We start from the raw sequence: 23,348 nt of genomic DNA, 5'->3' as shown, positions 1-23,348 counted from the left end.
CTGATGACACGTTCAATATTAATAACTTTGATGAATAAGCGAACAGCTCTCTGTGCAGCACAGAGCATCTCTATCAGCAGAGGAGTCACTCACACTGGTTAACACCAGAGCTAAAGTGCCAGAGTATGAAACTGACTGTTCAGTTTGTCTCTGTGACGTCACACCAGGCACTGACGTCAGTCAGAGCTTTAAGTGTGAAAAGGGAATGTTCCCTTTTCTCCACTTCTCATTCCTTACTTCTAATAAAGTAAATTAGATGGCAAGCCAAGACTTCTTACAGATAGGTGACACATTTTGACAGTGTTGGGCAAGTTACTCCAAACATGTAATGCATTATTTATTACTTGTTACTGTCATTTCAGTAACTTTATTACATTGTGATATTACTGTATTCTAATTGTAAGGCATTACACTACTGTTGCATTACTTTTAAGTTACTTTCACCAACATATACAACCACCAACACTGAAAACAACAGTTTTTGAAAGGGCTGGCCATACTGAACATGAATTGCAGTGTTAAAATTGAAACATTTGGGGTGCAGTACCTGTTTCATGAGAATATTTACATTGAAAAATCAGTATGTGTCATAACTTTTTGTATGTCAACACCTTGATCGTTATTAACGTAAGGGAAAGCATTTTCTAAAAGCTTCTGTCCTCTAGATGTGATTAAACATGCATGATGCATGGACATGTCCCACCTTCCTCTATATATCAGGGACAGTACAGATTCTTAGAATGCATCTACATTGTATTGAAATTTTTTGAAACACACACACTGATTTCCAGTGTAGCCTAAATCTGTTCATGGGGCAGAAAGTGGTCGTACATCTCAAAATGGTCGATAACACTCAAATTCAGTTTGGGCAGACCTTTCAAAAACAGGGGGGAGCCTACATTGTAAGGCCCTTTAGCTAATGTTTATTGTGTTTAACAGAAGTTTTTTGTATGTTTTATCTGGATACAAACTGATGTAACACAGACTGACATTATGTTGCTATATTTATATTACAGTCAGTAGCCCAGCAGCACTAACCTGTTGAGTCAATAATAGCTTACCCTGTCATTGCTAGCCTGGACGGGGATCTTGCTCACAATTTTTATAAAAGACGGAGAATCCACTGTTGAAAGTGGCAGCATGTCTTTGACAACATACTCTGCCACCAGTCTCCTCGCTTCTTGAGGTTTAAGCATCGCAGTACAGGAGAATGTTTTTTTCTCCGCTCTCATCCTCAGTTTGCTTTCTTTTGGTCACTAGCTTAATGTTAATGTGGCACCGCTCTAGATGTTTCGTTAAATGACTTGTGCTATTTTGCGAGGTAGAGAGATCTTTTGGTTTTGCACACAAAATGCACTTAACTATAATGTTCTTCACATCCTTCCAGTCATCTTCTCCTCGATCAAAAGTTCTCATTATATGCATTATATGCATTATAACACGTGTTACTGAGATTTGTACTGAGTAAAATATTACCTTTTTTTGTTTTTGTAATGCCTGACATTACTGTGTTACAGCAAAAAGTAATGCATTACAGTAATTGCATTACTTTTGTAAAGCGTTACTCCCAACACTGCATTCTGAAACATAAAAATCTATGTCAAAAAAGAAAATTACAGGCTGCTCTCAGTCTCTCATTGTCTCGGTGCGAGTGTTCCTGAAGAACACCAAGTGGCTTCCCTTTTTTTGGATAAAACTTTGTGTTCTCCTTTAATTTCTAAACTTCTTGCTATTATGAAACATGATTTTAGATGTTTGCAGCATAATACAATGTACAAAAATGAGTGTATATATTCCTGTAGATATGTATTTTACCGCAGCAATAAGGTGCTGGAAAAATTTGAAAATGACCCTTAAAAGTGCTTGAAAAGTGCTTGACTTTGACCTTGAAAAATGTGTACGAACCCTGATTTAATTTTCAATGCTAAAAATAATCGTCACTGTTCTGGCTGCATTCTAATGGAAGGAGAGGGAGGAAACCTCAAAGGCTCAAAGTGAAACTAAAGTGTTCAGACTCCATTTTGAGTCGACAGAACAGCAGCAGACCTGCAGCGGTGTGAGTCAGGGTGGTTGTTAACACACACTTTATCTTTATATTACAGTCAGAGTCTCTGAGTCTGTTTTCTCTTTGTGAGCTGAAGAAGACAAACATGTTGGATGAACTCATGAACGCTTCATTCAGAGACTTTTTATCTGTTGAGGACTAAACTGCATCACCGAACAATAATGAAACTTAACCAACAGTAAAATGTCGTCCCGCTTCTGAATCGTGAAGTCATGTTGAGGACGGAACTAAACCGCGTGGTAACAACAGAGACGTGTCTGCTGGAGTCTCAACAAACTGAGTTTATCTGCTGCTGGTCGACTTTAAGACGAAGCTGTCTGACTGCTGTGTGTGACGTCACACAGGATTTACTAGCTGACAACATCACATGTTACCCCGCATGCCATGACACGTGGTGACACAAGACTGCCCGAACCTGATTTATCAGATCAGACATAATACATTTTACCGTCTTTTGTGTGGTTTTGTTACTCTGTCTGATTGTGTTTCACTTCCTGTTCTCTTCAACAAACTTGTTTCCTGATTCTTGTGCCCTGAACTCAAAGTCAGTGTCACTGTTTCACCTCTCAGACTGACTTCAGAGGAGAAGATGAGTGAAAGTGTGGTGGGGGAGGAGAGAGCAGAACCTCCAGTATCCAGCTGTGTGTCTCTGAAGAGTGACTGGTCCAACGATATACCTCCAGCCTTCAGTACTGAACCTGGACCCTCAGATACAAAGTAAGAACTGGTTCTGACTCATGTTCAGTTGTCTGTCAGTCACATGTGTTTTTGTTGTTATACAGTTTCTCCTAAACTGCATCTGTCAACTAAAATAAGATTCTTACTGTGTTTTAAGTGAACTGAACTCAGTCCTCTCAAAGAGACTCAGTTCTGTCCTGTTCACACTGTCAGTTTGTTTAAGAGCAGGTTTCTCTTTCTGGTCCATTTGATCTCTGATGGGGACTCATCTTTACACCTTTAATTATTGAATAAACTCTTTATGGATGAGAAATTAGGAACAAAGAAATCATTCATCCCATCTGCTTCTTATTTTGTTTATTTGAAGCTGCTTTATGTTTCTTTATCCAGGATTCACAGGATATAAATGAAAACATTTTTGCTGTTTGCAGAGTTCAGTCCAGCAGACAGAGAGCAGAACCTCCAGGATCCATCTGTCCGTCTATGAAGAGTCACTGGTCCAACGAGGCACCTCCAGCCTTCAGTAGTGAACCTGGACCCTCAGACACAAAGTAAGAACTGGTTCTGACTCATTCTCAGTTGTCTCTGTCAGTCACGTGTGTTTTTGGTGTTATACAGTTTCTCCTAAAATACATCGGTCAACAAAAATAAGATTCTTACTGTGTTTTAAGTGAACTGAACTCAGTCCTGTTAAAGAGACTCAGTCTTCTTAAAGAGACTCAGTCCATTGAGAGGCCATCCACATGGAAAAACTTTTGTGTGTAAACGCACAAATTTTGCATCGTCTTGGCCAATCGTCCTCATGGATCCTGTAAACACACTTTTTTGAAACCTGTTCTCAGAGTGGAAAAAATCAGAAAAAGCCTCCCTTGCCATCTCGTATGGACAGCGAATCCGGATACTCTGTATCGATGACGCCATCGCCCCGCCCCTCGACCTCTAGCCTTCCACCTCTGAACCCCGCGACGTCTCATAACAACAACAACAACAATGGTGGACTCCATGCTTGTGTTGGTGCTGCAGAAGATAGTGAGCCTATCAGGGTTACTAGGGCAACATACACTGCGTTTACATGACACTCAAGAAAACCGAATTACTGTGTTAGTCCGACTATGATGGGATCTTTAAGATGAATGTATACACCTTAGTCTGACTAAAATCAGACCGGATTGGATTTCTCATAGTCGAATTACACTACGTAGATTATTTGATTGAAAGTCGCATTACTCCTGCATGTATACGTTTCCAGCGGATCGGATTTTGCGTTCTGTGCAGGCGCGAGATTTTTCCCCGGGGCCGTGAGCCGGAAGTAGACGGACGGCGGCGGCGGCGTCTTTCCTCCGAAATCACGGCAAGAAAGAGCGCCAGAGTGCACCTAGTTTGTGTAATTATCATGTACACCATATACGAAGTGTACAAAGATGTAGCTTCGTCTCGCTCTTCGTACGCCATCTTTCTTGAATGCCGAGGCACTTGGTGACGTAAAGAGGTCAGCCGGAGGTGGCCCCGTTAACACTAGTTGAAATGGGTACAGCGCCACCTAGCGAAAACACCCTGTGCAGACTCAGGGATCTACAGAACAATAAAGTCGGAAATATTAACAATAAAAACGCTTAAAACAGACGTAATGAAACCATTTAACTATGCAGTCTACTCATCTGTGTTAGATGCAACAAGCAAACAAAATGAAAAGTTATCTGTAAACTGTAAAGAACAGAATTCTGAAAGATTCAGTGTCTCAGGTGTTTCAGTCTTTGGATTTAAATCTTTGTGTCCTGTCTTCTCTGCTCCATCACAGAGAGACGAAGAGGAGTCATGTTTCTGTGAAGAAGCAGCCCACCTGCTGTGTTTGGTGTCAGGACGTCCTGAAGGATCCGGTCTCTACCAGCTGTGGACACTGGTTCTGCAGACGCTGCATCACATCATACTGGGACCAGTCTGCTTCACCAGGAGACTCCTCCTGTCCCCAGTGTGGAGGTAAGATCCAGAACAAGAGCTGGACTGCAGACAGCCAGTCTGACCAGCACTGTACAGAGTAAGACTACATCTGTCTGCTGATTTCATCATGTCTGAAAACACTGTTGATTTAATAACGTGACATTTGTTTGTGTCTCACTGCACGGACAATTAAGATCTTTATAAATGTCACTACATCTAAAGACCATCTGAAATATGATAACATGTTTTTTTTCTACTCTGTTCTGCACCACGTCTCATCACAACCAATAGAAATACATTTATATCTGATATGTTGAAGATAATGGATGAATATTATAACTGTGTAAAGCAGCAACATCACAGTTTGTGATTCAGGCGGACTTTATAACATTAACATCTCCATATACTTGTATATAAATCAAAAATAAAATAATCGCCACATTTTTTTCTATTCTCTCTTTCAGTGAATGTTGGTCTGCAGGAGGTTTTAGATGAACATAAGATCAGTCTGAGGAGGAGATGTGAATGTGTGACTGAAGGAAGTGATGGAACAGGAAGTGATGAAACAGGAAGTGGAACCCTCCTCAACAGGATCTACACTGAGCTCTACATCACAGAGGGACAGAGTGAAGAGGTTAATACCCAACATGAGGTGAGGCAGCTTGAGACAGCTTCCAAGAAGAAGACCTTCAGTGAAACTCCAATCAGGTGCTGCGACATCTTTAAAGCCTCACCTGACCAACAGAGACGCATCAGAGTCGTTCTGACCAACGGCGTCGCTGGAGTTGGAAAAACCTTCTCGGTGCTGAAGTTCACTCTGGACTGGGCAGAGGGCTCCGAAAACCAAGATGTCAGTCTGCTGGTTCTGCTGTCGTTCAGGGAGCTGAACCTGATCAGAGATGAGCAGTACAGTCTTCTCAGGCTGCTCCATGTTTTCCATCCAACATTACAGAAGGTGACAGCAGAGAAGCTCGCTGACTGTAAACTTCTCTTCATCTTTGACGGCCTGGATGAAAGCAGACTTTCACTGGATTTCAAGAACAGGAAGGTCGTGTCTGATGTCACACAGAAGTCATCAGTCAGCGTGCTGCTGACAAACCTCATCCAGGGGAAGCTGCTTCCCTCGGCTCTCGTCTGGATAACTTCCCGACCTGCAGCAGCCAATCAGATCCCTCCTTCATGTGTGGACAGGGTAACAGAAGTACGAGGCTTCACTGACGTCCAGAAGGAGGAGTACTTCAGGAGGAGGTTCAGTGATGAAGATCTGTCCAGCAGAATCATCTCACACATCAAGACCTCCAGGAGCCTCCACATCATGTGTCTGATCCCAGTCTTCTGCTGGATCACTGCTACAGTTCTGGACCACATGTTGACTACAGACCAGAGAGGAGAGCTGCCCAAGACCCTGACTGACATGTACTCACACTTCCTGCTGGTTCAGACAAAGAGGAAGAAGCAGAAGTACGATGAGGGACGTGAGACGAGTCCACAGAAGCTGACGGAGGCTGACAGGGAAGTTCTTCTGAAGCTGGGGAGGCTGGCGTTTGAACATCTGGAGACAGGAAACATCATGTTCTACCAAGAAGACCTGGAGCGCTGTGGTCTTAATGTCACAGAGGCCTCGGTGTACTCAGGAGTTTGTACAGAGATCTTCAGAAGAGAGAGTGTGATCTTCCAGAAAACAGTCTACTGCTTTGTTCATCTGAGCGTTCAGGAGTTTCTGGCTGCAGTCTACATGTTCCACTGTCACACCAACAGGAACACAGAGGTGGTGGAGGATTTAACGGGAAAAGAGTACAAACACAAAAATTCTTTTCTGAGGAAGATTTCTAAGATTTTTGTTGGAAATGCTGATATCCATGAGAACTGTCACACCAAGAGGAACACAAAGGTCCTGGAGGACTTCCTGGGAGGTCAGAGTGACTCATCCCTGGATGAGTTCCTGAGGAGCGCCATGCAGAAATCCCTCAACAGTAAAAATGGCCACCTGGACCTGTTTGTTCGCTTCCTTCATGGCCTCTCTCTTGAGTCCAACCAGAGACTCTTAGCAGGCCTGCTGGGTCAGACAGACAACAGTCCAGAAATCATCCAGAGAGCCATCAACAACCTGAAGGAGATGAACAGAGATGAAATCTCTCCTGACAGAAGCATCAACATCTTCCACTGTCTGACGGAGATGAACGACCACTCAGTCCATCAGGAGATCCAAGAGTTCCTGAAGTCAGAGAACAGATCAGAGAAGAAACTCTCTGAGATCCACTGCTCAGCTCTGGCCTACATGCTGCAGATGTCAGAGGAGGTTCTGGATGAGTTGGAGCTGATGAAGTACAACACTTCTGTACAGGGACGACAGAGACTGATTCCAGCTGTGAGGAACTGTAGAAAGGCTGTGTAAGTCCAGATGTGTTAAACATTATGAAGGGGGCTAAAGCTGAAGCCTTCAGTATTAAAGATCAACACTTTACACACATGAATAATACAAAACCTCAACACTATACACGTTTACCAAAACAAGTATTAAACCTGCTGATTGAATAAATGATCATCACCAAGCTCAGAGTAGAAATGACATGAAGTCGTCTTGATTCCAAAACATTACACTAAATTATTACCCATAAAATGATAATAACACAATGTTTAGTTGTAATTCTTGTGTTTGTGCAGTGGGAGGCATTAAATGAATGAAATGGGAGATGAAAAGCAGATGGAGCCACAGAATAAAATGCATCAAAGATTGAGAAAATACACACAAACACATAAGTGAGGTAAATACATACGAGTGCAGTTCCAACCTACAGTGACTTCACAGTTCACTGATCATCATGTGAACATGAAGCTGAACCAATAGAAATCACAGCAGCCTGTAAACTAACATCTGACACGTTTTTTGTCCTAAACTGTCATTTCTGCTTCATTATTTCCCTCAAGGACACTTCAACATGTATTTCTGTTTATTTATATGGCACTTTAAAAGCACTCACATCAGTTTGTTGGACACAAATAAAACAGCACAACAATGAAAGAGTCACAAGAAAAGTATTACAGGGACAATTACAAATATAAATATAAAGACAGCAGAATGAAGAAAACGGACAAACACAAACATGTCAAACCAAAATCAAACAAAGATGAAATCATCAGAATCAGCCGTTAAAGCCGTTTTATACAGGTGTGTTTTGAGGGGGATTTAAAATGGGCCACTGATTCAGCCCAGCTGATCTCCTCAGGCAGGTCAAAGTCTGGAGGCTCATGTGGAGCCGAGGAGCTCAAGTTTCAAACTACAAACCTTGTGATCGCTGACTGAGCAGCTCAGGCCGAACAGCTGACCAGCTGAGCTACAGCTGCTCATGTTCATGTGCTTTGTGATGCAAAATGTAAAGAGTCTGTTTTCATAGTAAAGAGTCAGATTTTATCTGATTTAAATGTTTTATTATCTGTATTCACAGACTGAGGAGCTGTCGACTCTCAGAGACTCTCTGTGAAGTCGTCGTCTCAGCTCTGAAGTCCAACCCCTCACATCTGACACATCTGAACCTGAGTCACAACAACCTGAAGGATTCACGAGTGAAGCGTCTGTGTTCTGGACTGGAGAGTCCAAACTGTCAACTGGAGACTCTGAAGTCAGTTCATGTGTTTTTTCTCTGTGTGTATTAAATTTAAATCTAGAATAGAAGATTTAAATTTCCCTCAGTTCACACACACACACACACACACACCTGTACTCAATTCAGTCAGCTGTGTGTTGATGGAGATGACAGTGGTGATGAAGATCTGTGCTTTGATTACAGCTTTCTATGTGTGTGAGACAGAGCTGCTCGTTTGTGTTGAAGGTGAATCGATGGTGGAGAACTTTTCTGTTTGCAGGTTGAAGTCTGTCGTGTGATTAAAATGACGTCCCAGGCTGCTTAGAGTCCGTACATCCAACCACAATTCCCACAATTCCTTGGGAACAATCCCATAATTCCTCTGCAGTTTCCTTCAGGTCATTTCCTCAGCCAGTAGGAATGAGATGGATCGGTGCTGGAACTGTGAAATAATTCTTTAGAGTAACTGTGGTCAGTTGTGCACCAGAGGCAGGTTCAGAGTTCACCTGGCTCTTATGCTCACTGTGCCTGCAGCGTACAGAAGCAGGATGTTGGATTCACTTCTGTTTGCAAATCCACTCAACTGGTTTTCTTTAAGAGCTGTTGGCTGGGATATTTGTAGAAAGAAGCTCAGTGGTACGACGTGTTGTCTGAACACATCTGGAGCTCAAAGTGTTCACAGCTGTTCCAAACAGCCAAAGGTGGAGTGAAGAGCTGCTGGAGACACAACAATGGTTTAAATATGGAGAAGACGTGTCACATGTTCAGACAGTCTCTGCTGAAGACGTTCATAGTGTTTCACTCAGCTGTTCATATGAACAGTGACAGAAATAGTTGTGTAACAAATGAACAAAGAGCTGAGAGAGAAGTTCAAACCCCGCCTCCTTTCTCACCTCCACTCAGGTGACCAATCACACAGTGAGGTGTGTGTTAATGTTGGATTGTTGGTTTTAAAGTGACAGTTGTTGGACACAGACCGTCCTAATGTGACATCAGAAAGGTGTGGCCCCACTCACATTTAAATCTGTCAATAGAAAGTGTTGAATCTTTGAAAAAGGAGCTTTGATGATGTTAAAGTCACGCTGGACAAAAGACACATGGATGTAATTTAATGTCATCTCTGATTGAACACACTGCACGTGTTGACTGTCTGAAACTCTGAAGACAAACTTTACAACATTGAAGATATTACACTGCTGATGTCAGTTATAAATGTGACACCATTATTTCACACATGTTGTTTTCACATGTTTAAATCACATTTTAATATGTATTTGAAACCTTTGTTCACACTTTCATAACATTATTCAAACTCTGTGAATCTTAGTGTTCATGTCATCAGGTCTGAAGGGGATCTGACCTCATAGATTTGATGCTGATTGACTCTGAGCGTCTTGTTCAGCTTCATATTTAAAAGAGATCTAATATAACATTAAACATTCATCACTGGTTGATTCTCTCTGAACCTCTTAATCATTTGATTCCTTCGTGCTTCTGTGAATAAAAACAGAAACCAGTGTTTTCTTCTCTGTCACACGATAATGAACATGTTTGTTCAGAACCTTTATGATGACATGTGACGTTTATACTGACTGAAATATTTAAACTCAGGATGATTTTGATCTGAAACAGTAGAATCAAATCTTCAGTCAGTTTCTGTTGGTTTCTGTTTGGCTGCACAACATGAGTTTGTATAGATGGAGCCTCTGGTGGAGCTGCAGAGTTTAAGAGGTGGAGTCACTACGTCTTTATTGAAGCAGCAGCACGTTGTCATTAATATTAATGAGTAGGGGTGTGTCAAAATATCGATACTACGATATATCGCGATATTTCGTCTTGAGGTACGTTATCGATACACTGGTGCCAAATATCGATATTTAAAAATGTAAAAAATATATATATTTTTTTTTTTTTTGGCCCACCACCACCCCTCTTCAGAGGACAGCTTTATCTTTATTCAAACATAGGTATACAACCAAATAAAATTAAAAAAATGGTTTAAGCAGCTCTGAAACCCACACATATCGATATTTAATGATAGTTGCAGTCAGTGTGTGTGTTAAGAAGAGTCACTGTGCAATACACTCTTTGTTTACTTGGCTGTAATTCATGTGAAATTGATTGACAATGTTTTGTAATTCCTGTGAAATGGATTCAGTGCAGTCAATAAATTCTGAATTAATTATTAATTAATTAATTAATTCTGAAATTTGAATTTCTTCAGTGACACAGATATCTTGATGTATTTTTGATCTTGATGAAATTTCTTGCAATATATCGATTATCGCAGAATCGCTGTATCGTGATATTATCGTTATTGTGGGCAAAATATCGTGATAGTATCGTATCACGAGGTTCCTGGTGATACCCAGCCCTATTAATGAGAGCTCTGTTTCACTTTGTGTATCTGACAGTTTTGGACCTGCAGCCTGTTGGGTTCAGGTGTTTGGAGCTTCATTTTTTAAACTTGTTCAGCTCTGAACAGAAGTTTAAACACTGAATGATTTCAAGCAGGAACATTGTCTTCTAAACTCACTTCATTTATTCTATATTCAGATTGAGTTGGTGCAGTTTGTCAGAGATCAGCTGTGATTCTCTGGCCTCAGCTCTGAAGTCCAACCCCTCCCATCTCAGAGAGCTGGACCTGAGTCACAACACGCTGCAGGATTCAGGAGTGAAGCTGCTTTGTGATTTTCTACAGAGTCCAAACTGTCGACTGGAGACTCTGAGGTCAGTACACCAACACTATTTCTTGATTTTAGAAAATGTCCGCTTTATTTGGTAAGAAGAGTTGTTGGTGTGTGTGTTTGGTTCTTGCGATGTTTCTTGGGCTCGATTTTAGACTAAATATTTTGCTTCAAAAATCACTAGGCGTTTTCGTAGATGTATGCATGTGTTTGTGTGCATAAAATCTAAATATGTTAAAAAATATAAATATGTGGTAATAACTTAAGTTTCATAATAAGATATAGAAATGTGGTCAATGTATATTTATTATGTATAATATAGGTTAAGTATATTTGTATGTGTGAGTGTATGAATATACTCCTTTTCAGGCATGTCAGTGCTTGTTAATGGAATATACTTTGTAACATTCTTTTAATTTGATTAATTCATTATCAAATTAAATTAAACTAATTTACTCTTTGTTTTGTTTTCACATGCATTCATTCCTTCATGAATGAGTGATCTGTACACTGGAGACCCTCTGAACTAATGTTAGTTTAAAATGGATAAAGTGTTAAAGATGAATATGAATCTGTGTTGACGTGAACAGGTGTATGAATGTTATACTGACATTTGGATGATGTGTGTAGAAGAATGACATGATGTTGATCCTCAATTACACTAGGGCTGCACAATTAATAATCAAATAATCTAATACACAGTGGCCCTCATTTATCAAAGGAAAACCGTGTGTACGACCATTTCCACGCAAACTTCGGCATTTATCAATTTGGAGGTGAGCGGAAGCTACGATCATTTCTCACATCAGGTCTGAGATCGTGTACGCAAATCTGAGTCTGTGGATTTGTGGTGCAGCACAGCAAAATCTGGCTGAGTCTGAAAATAACAAACCTCAGCTGTCATTAAGCATAAGCAGTCACATATTTAGAACAGATCAAAACGGATTCTTAAAACAAAACAAAATTTAAAAGATTTAATAAAAAAAAAAAGCCCACGTTTTTACTGATACCACTTTTTTGTAAAATTAAATATGACAACTAATTAATGGAATATCTAATAACCCTGCTGGCAAACCTGCTACAGAGCAGGAACGCAGATTCAGTAGTGCGCACACGGGTCACAGTGGAGCTGCTTCGGGTTGCTGAAGGGCAGGTAGCTCCGTCTCGGACCAGCAGGGGGAATGCTGCTGTATACCCCAGAGAAAGTGTGCCATATTATTTTGGCCTGTTCAGTTTTGCACAACATTGCATTAGTGAACGGAGCCTTTGATGTGCCGGTGCTGCCAGGATGCCGATCTCCATCTTGAAGAAGTTTCTCTTCTTGCCAGTGTTTTTTCTCTCCATGTTCGACCTCAGTGAGCGAGGCCTCCGAACCAGGAATATTTAAGGGTGTAACATGTTAATGATGATCGAATTCAGCCGCTGCATTTATCAAGACCCGATCATTTGTACGCTGGGATTGGTCAGATACGAATGTTTCATAAATCACACGTGTGTCCTGTCATAAGACCAATTCTGCGCTCAGATCTGCACCCGTTTTCATGCAAGATTGATAAATGAGGGCCAGTATGACTAAGTGCAACATCCAAAATGCAAGAGCTGCAATTATTTTATAAGGTAAAATGTGTCACAAAACAGTGTTGTAATGATATTTTGTAGAGCTGCAAAGATGTTGCAGCCTACAAAGTTTCTTCTCCAGCCGTAATAGAACATGTTTGTTTGGCAGCGACAGGGAGAAATGCTACATCATCATGATTTTACTAGTTTTGCAGTGACAATGAAAATTGTGATGCAAAATGTAATCATCCATAATAATAATGAATAATATCGCAATACCTGTCAAAGTAATTGCAATATCACTTTTTGACCATATCGTGCAGCCCTAAAAAACACAACGACAAAGTGACTTGACTCATTTTAGAGAAAAGCTCATTGTTAAAGACATAGTAATGTTAAGCTCCACATTTAAACACATCTGATTGTAGTATAAATGGTTTCATCTACATCATTTATTCTTTATTCAGATTGTGGCGCTGCAGTTTGTCAGAGATCAGCTGTGCTTCTCTGGCCTCAGCTCTGAAGTCCAACCCCTCCCATCTGAGAGAGCTGGACCTGAGTGGAAACAACCTGCAGGATTCAGAAGTGAAGCTGCTGTCTGATCTGAAGGACAGTCCACACTGCAGACTGGAGACTCTGAGGTCAGTAGAGGGTTTGAGTCAGTTCCTGCTGGTTTCAGCAGTATTGAGCCAGCCAATCAGATCAACCAGCAACTTATCATGTGTTTGAGTTGATGTGAAGACGACTGTTTTCATCTCTACAGGAAATAAAGCTGGATTGCAGCTGACAGCATCAGCTGTTTAGAGACAGTTTGCTCTCATTTCAACACTAAAGAAATGATCAGGTCCTCTTCGTCACAGCTCTCAGATCAGTCTGACTAAACTTTGCAGATCAGAGAACCGTCATGAGATTTAGTGACCATGTGATCTTAATAAAGAGGAGAATCTCTGCTGTAGTCCAATAACCACAGCTGATGGTTTTCTCTAAAGACTTCTTGAACATGGATATATCTGTCCATTTGATCGGTCCACATATTTTTATAAAAGACTCATATTTACATATTTGTCTCATAATATTTTAAAGTAGATGAAATATTCAAATGTCACAAAGACATTTAAATCTAACAGCAGTAAATCATAATTATAGTGAGCAGTATCCCAGTTTCTGCACTAATGATGCATTCAGGGACTCTCAGCTGTTAATTGAGTACTGTGGTGAAATCTGCAGAGTTAACAGACTTGATATCCAAAGTGTCTGCAGGTCTGTGAGCTTCACTCCCACATGAGAGCTGAAAGGAAGCTGGCTACGCTACACAGCTGCTCCACTTCTGGTGCTGCTGGTCTTTATAGTGGATGTGCTGCATCACTGACTGAAAACTGATGAGAAGAATCTCTGTAAACATTCATGACTTCTGTGGTTTCTCTTCTCTCATTAGATGGAAATGATCTCTGTAAGGGTGGTGGTGTGGAGAGGATCAGCTGTGTCCAGATAATCCAGAGAAGTTGAAGCAGCAGAATCAACTGAGATGACCTCAGTGCTGCGGTCTGAACTGCTCTAAAATCTGCTCCAGTGTTAAGTCAACAATCATCCATTTATGTGTAGACACAATTAGGTAAAAAGTGGTAAGTGTGGAGATTAAATGTGCAGTGGTAGAAACTGTGGCAGAGAACCAAATTATATTCAGGTTGGTGGGAGTCACCAGGCAGATGGAAGATGGAAATCAAGAGAAAGTGTTTTCAGACCGATGCGATGTGAGACCAGTGGGCTCACCTAGCCCCAGCAACCCACACGAAGGCCGGTTGGGTCAACGACCCACAAATGGCCCAACGGCTTTGAAACTCAGAGCGCACGCGTGTCTTTATCGACTCTTTAAAGACACTCCCACATAGAGTTTAAAGGCCTACAAACTCACCTCAGTAAGAACTGAAGAAGCCTCTTGGATGAGACGTGAAATGTCTAAACCCTCTGTGGTCGACTGATATGCCGGTGCGTCCAAATCACGTGAACAATTTAAGATGATGTAACAGTAAGACGCAGCCTCACTGAGTCTCTGTTTCAACTTCAACAAACTATATAACAGTTTTTAAATTGCGTTGATAAGTAAAAACGGACATACAATAAAAAAATGTACGCAACTCTTTCTCATGAATATTGTCGTCACGTTTAGTGTGCGTTTGCAGGCAAAAAAAACCACTCGACACTCCCGTTTCTATTGGTGGAAAAATGCACCACATCAACCAGTCGCAAAAGTATATGGCAAAGCACGTGATTTGCTTGCTGAGGAAGAGGTGAAAGTTGTGGGAGGGATGGCGGCGAAAGATTGACGGTGGTAGTAACAGCAAGTTTTGAAAGTTGAGAGATTTGTGACATTTAGCGTGCTTGGAGTGTGTATTTAGTGTGTATTGTAGTTGTTTTTTTGTTTTCTGTGTCAAAACAATGAGATCACTGAATGTGGAGGCAGAGCAGCTCTTCTATGAGCTGGGAGGAGCTGAGGAAGACCTGAGCCTGAGGCATTGTCTGCATTTAAATGTAAATAGTTACATGTAACTCTGTACATTTCAAAAACGTATGTACAAATTTAACAAACAACAATTTATATTTGCATTCTAAGTTTGTTAAACATGTTTGTGGTTTTCACAGTAAAATATCGAACTTTTTCCAAAGCAGATTTTATGTTTTTAGTGAGATTTCAGGTCCACTGTGTTAATAAACGACACCAAAACAAATAAGGCAAGGCAAATAGTTTTTAAGGTGAAATGTAAAAAGTAGTGAAAAATGGTCAATTATACCCTGGACTCCAGAGGGTTAACTTAAAGCTCCTTGTGGGCCGAATTACACCAAAGTGGTTTTGGCTGTGGAGGATTGAAGTGTCTCCCTGACGTTTAAAGAAACTGAAGCGTCCAGTTGCCTACAATAAAGCACTGACAATGCTTGAAGAATGAATTCAGGTCAAGTCATATCACAGAGATATGTCTTTGTTTTGGGTTCATACCGATGTGGTAGACAGATAAATTCTCTAGGTGTATTTTCTGGTCTCAGTTACTATTTATCGATTTTAAAACAGCTTTTAAGAAAAGGCCTCTCAGAGGAGACAGATGAACAGATGCTCTGCTGCTGAGGCTGCTAGGCACCGCTCAGCCTCAGGTAGTGTAGGAGGTCATACAGAGATCAAAGTAGACAAAGAAGTTGTGAGAGTAACTGTGTAACCAGCATGATGATACTGGCCTTCAAGGCCTTCAAGTGAGAGCACTTCATTCTTCTACATCAGCTGGCCGGCTGGTACCGCCATCACTGAGAGCAAACAAATCTTGCTCAGAGAAGTCACGACTCTTCTCTGTTCTGGAGCCTCAGTGGTGGAACAAACTCCTGACCAACGTCAGGACAGCAGAGTCACTCTCTGTCTTAAGCCAAAGACTCAAGACTCATTTGTTCAGACTTCACCTCGACCCCGCAGAGCATGACTCCCACCCAACCCCCCCATTTTTTTCTATTTTTTTTTTTATGTACACACTTGTATGTTTGTATCGTCAGCACTTCTATCACAGCACTTATGCACTTAAAATATCTTTGATAAATAGCAGCTACGATCCTCAGATGATGGCTTGAGAATATTTTCTATATTTCTTTTTACTCCATTGACGGTGATGTCATGGTTTCTCTCTTGTGACAACTTACTGTTTGTCACTTTGGACAAAAGCGTCTGCTCAATGCCCTCAATGTAAATGTACAAATGGAAATGGATATCATGTAATGTGCAAATGTAAATGTAAACTTAAAATGACACAAGACTGTCCCTCACAAGCCATCGGAGATGTGTTAATCTTCAAGTTTTACAAGCAGCAACTCTACCTGTTAAAAAATTTTCAGTGTTGCCTCTGTTCTCTGGAAGCGATCGGACTCTGAATCCTCGACCAACTGCTGCATCAAGTCCCATTAAAGTGAGAGGAAATATATCTGATACACACACACACACACACACACACACACAAATGCAATCAAACATATTTAACTTTTCAGAGTGTTTGATTCATTCTCACTGTAACGTCTCTTCAAGCTCAACAGATGTAGATGTTTTAATAAAAGTGGATACATTTAACTTCTTAGCTTGCATTACATCACTTATGTATTGCTATTATACATTATTGTTGCATCAGTGTCACAAAATGGTTTGATTAATCTACATTAACTTGTTATATAAATTATATTATAATCATGTACAAGTTACATCTGTGTAATTAATGCATTCTGTCTTTTAACCAAATTGATGATGAACTTTGAAATGGTCCAGATATAGATCAGTTTTTGGGGACTGTGTTTTGATTTATTTTGTTGCTTATTTTCCTGATATTACATTTTATTCCTTTTCATGAATCCTTATGTTTTATTATTTAAAGTCACAAATGATTATTCACGGATTGGGTTTTATTTTGAGTTTTATCATAAAATAAGCATTTTAACCCTTTATAATGACTTTGAAATGACATCATGTGTTCTTGTAGGTCTTAGTTTTCCTATGATTACCTTTGAATTTTGTGTAGTTATTTGCTCTGTCTTTTTTTTCCTCTTTATTTCTCGTCCTGCAGATGCATGAGACCTCTGACGTCTTTCAGATATCTTAAAGCTCCTGGATTTATTTTGCTAGTGTGATGAAAACCTTTTCTAAAAGGCCTGTTACTGTATTGCTGCTCATATTATGACTGTTATGGAGCCTCATGTTGTGTTTTTATTCCTTGTCATTAATCCTAATATGTTTATGTTTCAACCATTTTGCTATCTACCTGCTAAAAGCCATTTTAATAAATACAAATGTTGTCATCATTTGATGTCTCATTGTCTTTAATCATAAATGTGTTTAATTCGTCCATAATACAGATTATCCAACTTTTTAAACTTCTTTGTTGTTTTCTGTTTGTGATTTATTTACCAAATATTCCTGTTACTGTTTTTTTCACTACATCACAAAATATATCATCATTTCATAGTCCTTTTTTCAAATTTTCATTAGCCACATAAATAACTGTTGTTTTGTGCCTACTAAATTGATCATAATTGATTTGTGATCAGAAAGGTGATCAACATCATGTGAGGATTCTGAAACAAACTGTAGAAAAGAGAGACGATGAAACCAATAAGTAATTCTGGATTCTAAAGATCTGATGGAGTCGCTCCAATTAAACATCTTCACATCAGGATTGAAACCACCAAACATCTTTGACTTGAAGGATGATCACAAATAAAGTCAGTACATTTGAGTCTTGATTGTGGGACTGAGCCTCTATGTACTTTAACTACAAGATCACCTGGAGCATCTTCATGATCTCCAGTGTGCCTCCTCAGATTGTTTTTAGTGCTTCTGTCTTGATACAAAGTTGGGTAATCTTTGCCTGGTGTGTTATTATAGCGTTACAATTTTCAGACTACGAAAAAAAAAACACTTGTTCACCATCATCTGAAGTGAACAACTCAACAATGTCTCCTTCAAACTTGTTAAAGCTGCAGTCTAGAGATTTGAGAAAAGGTGGATTTACTCATTTGAAAGCTTCACAGCTCCCAGGTCAGTCCTTCTAAGCCCCTCCCACAGAGGAGCAGGCTTGTAACCATGGTAACAGAGGAAGCCAGATAACCAAGATGGCGCATTCAAAATAACAACAAAAGAAGCCTATTTCTGATCAATACAACAGAATTACAGTGAGGAGTGCCTCATGCAGATCACTGTAGACATCCAGAGTAACGATCAATATTCCTCACATCGCTGTAGATGAGTCTCCAGGTGATCATTCAGGTAATCATCATCACCTGCTGCCTGTCTGAAGCATGAGTAATGTTGTTTCTCTAAACCAGTTCAACCACTTCAGAGCTGCTGAACACAATCTAACGTTATTAGAACTGCCTGCTCAGTTAAATACACTTTTGCTAACCAGTAGCCAAAAGACAAAGCTAAATACAGGAGTTAGCATACAATGCTGTATGTGTGGGTGTGCGTGTGCGTGCGTGTGAGATCTTGTGTGTTACTTCCTGTTTTCTGCCGCAGCTCAAGAACAAACTCGTTCACCTCCTCGGTAGAACTCATGTTCACCTTCCTCTGTTGTGTTTTGTTTTTTCTGATACAAAACTAAGATTAAAATATAAAACTTTGTGTGAGGAGACAGAGAGAGGTGACGTCTTCCTCCTGTGACCGTTGTCAGTCCATCTACACGTAACATAAAACTCGATCGCGCGTCTACACTACTTTGTACGGTAAAGCTGTGGCTCTCATGGAGCATTCAGGGAAACTTAAAACATGAAATCATAACTTGAAAGGCTCAAGTGTTTCGTGTTTTCCTTTGTTGACCTACATCAGCTGCTTCTATCATCAATGTCTTGTTCTTATAACGCAGCTTTTTAACTGGTTATCAGTCAGATATCACAGTCAGTAGCACAAAAAAGAAGCTTCTACTCAAACTTTTATGATTATTTTACAGTAGGTCCCACAATTCTCCTGTGAGAGCAGTGATACGTTCACCGCAACATCTGTAATAATATAATGCTAAAATAATTAAGATAATTAATAATTAGCAGACACTTTAAAAATCTTATAAACTTCAAATCAAATTATAATCAAACTTCACCAGATTCTTGTATTAGGACTTTTGTATCTCAATTTCTAAATGTTATCTTATAATTATAAGTTTCATCTCAGTTCTACCATTTCTCTCATAATTATGTTTGACACAGTGAATATTTATTAACAAGCTCAGTGTTCATCTCTTTTCTCTAACTGGCAGTAATGATTAGGTGTGAAGCCTGAAACAGACACAGACACAGTGTGCAGCAGCAGATTCAAAGCTGCTGCTGTGCTCTGTAACTTTTAGCATAATTTTACTGTTCTGTATTTTATTTTTCACTGTCACATCATGTAACGAGTTGCACGTGCAGAGCTGTTCGGTTTGCTGACGTAATGACGTCATGAACCTGAGTAGTTTTAGTAACACATCACTTTAATATTTTAACATTCAACCGGATGATGCAAACTGTGAACTCTGTGTATCCGACGTCACTAATCACTGACTGATCATTACGAGTCCATTTACTTTGAAAAGACATGAAGAAAAAACAATCTTCAGATTGTAATTTAAAAAATCGAATTAACTTAAGAATATAAAAATATAAATAACTTTTAATATCTTTTCAATACAACCTTTTTTTCCACTTGTCACTGTGGTTCTGTACGGAGCCCGGGAGGTGACATGGATCTGTGTTTTTTTCACCTCCCAGCCTCCGTAGTTATGTTTCTAATGACGTTTAATTGTTGACAAGTTATCCTGTGGTTTACTCTGCTCAGCTTCTGCCCAAACTTGAAAAATGGCCTGGCCAACCGTGAAAGATTCAATAGGACAACTCTTTTCCTCTTCTCAATTTTATTTTCTTATTGGAGGAGATATTAGGTTAAAAAAAACCTTCAAACAGAAACAGAAATGTACAACCATCATTAATTTCAAACAAATAAATGTCTTAAATGTTTTAGTAATTTTCTTAAAGTAATTTATTATTCAAATTATAATTATAATTAACTTTAACTTAACTGTGTCAATCTTTACAATATTCGATTACCATGTACGTCCAATTTATCAATCATCAAATATTATTTCCCAATTATCATTGACATTGAAGCATGAAATCAATTTGTAAGAGACAAACAAAACCCAGCAGGCTGCTTCACTGCTGCTCAACATGAATAGGCCTGCTGTCTGTCCTAATCATGCAAGAAACCAAACTACACCTTTTCTGCTTTCAGCAACACAACAAACATTTCTCATCAATATAATTTCGGTTCATCCATACCAGTAGCTCCTTCATGGTTTGACCCAAGCTGAACAGTCTGAACTCCTCTGTTGTTTGAATCCACACTGGAGTGCTGAGTGATCCTGCTGAAAGGCTGCAGGCAGGTGCTCTCAGTCAGCTCATCAGCTGGTGTTAGTTTGGGGATTTTCCTCTCCTCAACAGGGAGGCAATACACTTCTCCACCTGTCCTACAGGTGTCATGATTTCTTTAACTGATTTGACTTTTGACTCAACAATTGTCAGTGCTAAAAATAATCGTCACTGTTCTGGCTGCATACTAATGGAAGGAGAGGGAGGAACCCTTAAAGCCTCAAATTGAAAGTAAAGTGTTTAGACTCCATTTTGAGTGTCAGAACAGCAGCAGGACGGCAGCAGTTGGTCAGGGTGAGTGTTAACACACATTTTATCTGGATGTCTTTAATAACTTAATGCTAAAATAATTAAGATAATTAATAATTAGCAGACACTGATCACCGAGCGACCAAGTTAAGTATGGCTTAACATTATTATTGTATATATATTTCGGTGTGTATAATATTGGCTTATTTTGTATAGTGCTTGGAGGGAGTAGGTTACATGTGAGAGAGGGCTAATTAAGTCATAAGCGGGACATCCATATAGTTTCACTCAAAACGGTGTGAGTGGATTGCTGGTTGATGAATTGCAGTGCCTCCTGCGTTGAGGGTGCGAGCGTGCCGTGGTTTGAAACGGTGTGTCTTAAACTAGAATCTAGTCCTGTGTGTAGTGGTTCTTCACTTGAATGAAGCGTATTGGCTGTCCTGTGATGAGTTCCTCTAGTCGGTTGTAGCCATCCTCACCTCTATGAATTAGCTTTCATATATTTAACTTGTGATGATTTAATAAAGATCCGTTGTGTGATTATTTAAAGGCTCTGACACTGGCAGTATTTTCCTGCTAAAGGACAAAACCCACATTTATTACAATATTTATAACAAGCTCAGTGTTCATCTCTTTTCTCTAACTGGCAGTAATGAACAGGTGTAAAGCCTGATGCAGACACAGTGTGCAGCAGCAGAAAATCAAATCACCACTTAAATCTCCCTTTTCTCATGTTTTCCTTTGTTGACCTACATCAGCTGCTTCTGTCATTAATCTCTTGCTCTTATAACGCAGCTTTTAACTGATTATCAGTAAGACATAGGCTAACAGTCAGTTTACACACAAAAATAAACTTATAATCAAACTTTTACGATTAAACTCCACCAGATTTTTACATTAGGTCCCAAAATATTCTAGTGAGAGCAGTAATACGTTCACTGCAACATTTGTAATAATATAATGCTAAAATAATAAACAAAAATAGTTGCAGACTACAGCTTTAACGCACATTCTATCTTTATATTACAGTCAGAGTCTCTGAGTCTGTTTTCTCTCTGTGAGCTGAAGAGGACAAACATGAACTCATGAACTTTTTATCTGTCGAGGACTAAACTGCGTCACCGAACAATAACGAAACTCAACCAACAGTAAAATGTCGTCCCGCTTCTGAAACATGAAGTCGTGTTGAGGACAGAACCAAACAACGTGGTAACAACAGAGACGTGTCTGCTGGAGTCACAACAAACTGGGAGGCTGTGGCTCAGTGGGTAGAGCGGGTCGTCTAGTGATTGGAAGGTCACCAGTTTGAATCCTGGCCCCCCTAGTTGCATGTCGAAGTGTCCTTGAGCAAGATGCTGAACCCCAAATTGCTCCTGATGACCAGTTGGCGCCTTGCATGGCAGCCTCCGTCATCAGTGTATGAATGTGTTTGTGAATGGGGCATGTGTTGTACGGCGCTTTGAGCTGTCGTTGGACTGGAAAAGTCTGCTTTACCAAACTGAGTTTATCTGCTGCTGTAAGACGAACCTGTCTGACTGCTCTGTGTGACATCACACACTGGCACATGTGACACATGACTGCCCGAACCTGAATTATAAAACCAGACATAATACATTTCATCATCCTTTTTTCTTACACTGTGTGATTGTGTTTCACTTTCTGTTCTCTTGAACAAACTTGTTTCCTGATTCTTGTGTCCTGCAGCTCAAAGTCAGTGTTTCACCTCTCAGACTGACTTCAGAGGAGAAGATGAGTGATCATGGGGAGGAGGAGGAGAGAGCAGAACTTCCAGCATCCAGCTGTTTGTCTCTGAGGAGTGACTGGTCCAACGAACATCCTGTAAACTTCAGTACTGATCCTGGACCCTCAGACACAAAGTAAGAACTGGTTCTGACTCATTTCCAGTTGTCTCTGTTGGTCACATGATTTGTCTTTTTTTGTTGATTGTGAGTATAACAACATTTCTTTTAAAATCCAACTGCTACATTAACATTGATTTAACGTTGTGATAAGGTCAGTGAAATTATTTGACCTATCTGCCTCTATTTCTTTTATTTAGAGCTGTTAAAACAGTTTGTCATTGAAGAATTTATCAAGGATTCATGTCATATAAATGAAAACACTGTTGCTGTTTGCAGTGTTCAGTCCAACAGACAGAGAGCAGAACCTCCAGGATCCATCTGTCTGTCTATGAGGAGTGACTGGTCCAACGAACATCCTGTAAACTTCAGAAATTATCCTGGACCCTCAGACACACAGTAAGAACTGGTTCCGACTCATTTCCAGTTGTCCAGTAGGGATGTCAAAAAAAGGCGGTATAAAATCGCTACTGTTATCTACCGTACGAATTTCGTACGTAATATGGTGGTGTGAGTGTGTTGAGCCTATAAAGCCGCTTCTCTGTCCGCTGCTGCTCCGCTCTGTCTCTCTCTGGCAACGGTTGCTACTTTGAAATTAAAAGCCCCGCGCTAAGAACCCAGTTCTACACTCCAGCTCTTATTTTGAAGACAAAGAGAGCGAGAGAGACAAAGAGAGAGAGAGAGAGAGAGAGAGAGAGAGAGCGAGAGAGAGAGAGAGAGAGCGAGAGAGACAGAGAGAGAGAGAGAGAGAGAGAGAGAGAGAGAGAACTCCACCACGCACGTAGAAGAGACGTGACAGTGGAGCGACTTGAACCTTTGT

The 23,348-nt window shown here is 40.1% G+C and overlaps 1 protein-coding gene and 1 pseudogene across 1 annotated transcript in view; one reads left to right on the top strand and one right to left on the bottom strand.

Moving 5' to 3' along the window:
- The window catches only part of LOC115582740 (NACHT, LRR and PYD domains-containing protein 3-like), a 52,792-nt pseudogene extending 37,369 nt beyond the window's left edge, over positions 1–15,423 (top strand).
- pcbp4 (poly(rC) binding protein 4) overlaps positions 1–23,348 on the bottom strand; it is a 488,978-nt gene that overhangs the window by 222,224 nt on the left and 243,406 nt on the right. The window lies entirely within an intron of this gene.

Source organism: Sparus aurata, chromosome 6 (assembly GCF_900880675.1).
Source record: "Sparus aurata chromosome 6, fSpaAur1.1, whole genome shotgun sequence".
Lineage (NCBI taxonomy): Eukaryota > Metazoa > Chordata > Actinopteri > Spariformes > Sparidae > Sparus > Sparus aurata.
Note: the sequence above shows the minus strand (reverse complement) of the source record. Positions and strands in the feature narration are given on the sequence as shown.